Source organism: Rutidosis leptorrhynchoides, chromosome 1 (assembly GCF_046630445.1).
Source record: "Rutidosis leptorrhynchoides isolate AG116_Rl617_1_P2 chromosome 1, CSIRO_AGI_Rlap_v1, whole genome shotgun sequence".
Lineage (NCBI taxonomy): Eukaryota > Viridiplantae > Streptophyta > Magnoliopsida > Asterales > Asteraceae > Rutidosis > Rutidosis leptorrhynchoides.
The window spans coordinates 510,947,588-510,950,215 of NC_092333.1; positions in this window are offsets into that span (position 1 = coordinate 510,947,588).

Sequence of the window (2,628 nt, forward strand, 5' to 3'; positions counted from 1 at the left end):
GTATGTATGAGTGTGTATATGTATTAGGTAAATATTATAAGAAATTACAAAGATGATAAGTAGTTATATGTATATATATGTATCACCTTTACACTAATATATATGTAACACATACATAAAAGATATACATACATAGTATGGCTATAAATACATACATAATATAATAACAAAGATTATATGTATAGGTAACATGTAGGTATGGATGTATATAACACTTGTATTAATGAGACTACTTAATACTTGATTAATTAAAGAATAATACTACTATTATTATTATAACTCATACACTTATCTATATAGTAACACTTAAGAACACTAAGTATATTATCACTTATATAAATATAACTTTTCTCGAGAACGGTCACTGTTAATATAGTTTGCTATATTAATAAACAAACTTTATGTCTATTAGACATTAACTAATCGAACATAATATCTCTAGGTTGAGATCTCCGTGTTCAACACTTCGATCATATAACTTGCGTGGAATATCTTTCTGCTATTAAGGTGAACTTCATAGCCCCACTTTTTAACTTTCTCTATTACTTATTTTATAACTTTAGGGTGAGACACATGCTTGCTTTTAAACTGTTTTATGCTTAGACACAAGTACTCAAACTTTATTTTGATCAGTTCAAACTGTTGCTAACATGCTTTGATTCATGCTAAATCCCTACCATGATATCGTTAATTACTGGAATAATGGTAAGCTTAGTTATTGTGAATAGCGCTATTGAGAGTGACGTCTCTATCCGGATGACCGCTGGTCAATGGATACATAATAATGATTCAACGACACGAACGTGATGTGTTTAGGGTAACTTTTGGTTAGTTTCGATATCATATACACCAGCACTACTACCGAACTGATTAAACCTCATAATTAAATCTTGTGGTCTGAAAGCTTGTTATAACTATTAAACCTATGTTGTTCACTCAACCATTTTGGTTGACACTTTAAGCATGTTTTGTCTCAGGTGAAGATTGCTAAAGATTATTTGCTATTTGGACTTTGCTGCATTTGGAGTCCGTATATATACATTCATATTATTGCATTAGAACATTAAAGTATACAATTGTAATGACTTAGTACATTCCGCTGCTTTAGTACATTGGTTATCAAATAAAACGTCTCATATAGAGTTGTTCTCGCTTTACACTTGTGTTATGATATTGGTTAGTCACATATTACCCCCGGTTCCATTATGGGGGTGTGACAGGTAGTGACATCTAACTCTTGGGTTGTCAGTGCTTTAAGCTCTGCCTTGAGCTTATTGATTTCGGTTCTGGGACGGTACTCTTCCTTCATCATATGCTTGAAAGCGGACCATGGAAGTGCGTAGGCGGTATTCTGTCCTACGTAATCCATGTAGGTATTCCACCATGTCAAAGCAGTACCCCTGAAAGTATGTGTGGCATACTTAACTTTATCCTCTTCTGCGCAGTTGCTGATTGCGAACACGGCTTCAACCTTCTCTGTTCACCACTTTAGTCCAACGGGTCCTTCGGTTCCTTCAAACTCATTGGGTTTGCAGGCCATAAAAGCTTTGTAGGAACATCCTACCCGGTTGCCATTGTTTCCTCCACTGCTGGAACCCGATTGGTTATTGTTGTTCATTGCATTCACTACTGTAGCCATATTTGCAGCGAAAGCTTGAAGTTCTTCTGTGTTCAATTGTTGTTGTCTAGTAACAGGATGAGCCATTTCCTTCAAAAATAGCCGAATGAGTTAATCACATAGAATTTTTAGAAGTAGCCAAAAAGTATTTTATAGCTTAATATGAACTTATTATTATAAAAGTCTTTTCTTCATATTAGCGTTTTATAACTGTAATAATGTTCATACTTGGCAGCTAACACACAAATTAACTACTAAAATTCTAATATGAAAAACTATGGTAAGTTATTACGTTACTACGTAATAATAAGTTGTAATAATAATAATAAACCTTCCATGCTTATTCTTATAATTATACAATCATAAGGAAAATTACATCGCAAACTTTCATACAAACTTAAACATACAATATACTACATATTTCACAATGCATGGAATACAGAATAGCTGCCGATGGTTCAAGAACGACGAGATTTCTTAGATGTTGACGTTGTTTCTTTCTCGGCCGAACGATTGGATTTTCGTTTGGATAGTTCTTTTTCCAATTCCTCCCAATTGGTTCTTTTGGCTAATTGTTTGGGAGCAAAACCACCAGTCGTTATACGAGCAGTCATTTTATAAACTAGTTTCTTAGATGGTTCAGGTGGATGATCACAAACATTTTGGGTCATAATAGGTTCATCGGGTTTGGGATCGGGTATAACAGCCAAAGATTTCCCAAATCACGTTGTGGTTCGGTAATTTCCACAACTTCTTCAGGATCCTCTTCTTCGGGTTCCTCCTCTGGATCTTCTTCCGGATCCTCTTCTGGAAATTGTGAATCTTCCCAATTTTCCCAACAATTTTCCTCTTTAATGGTAGTACCAAAAGTTAACTTTTCTGTTGGTTCATAAGTCGTATGCTTTGACTCAGTCTCCGAATCACTTGATAAGTAAATGAAATCTGAATCACTAGAGATGCTTATATGATCGGATGAAGTCATCTATCACATAATAGCAGGCACGTTAAGG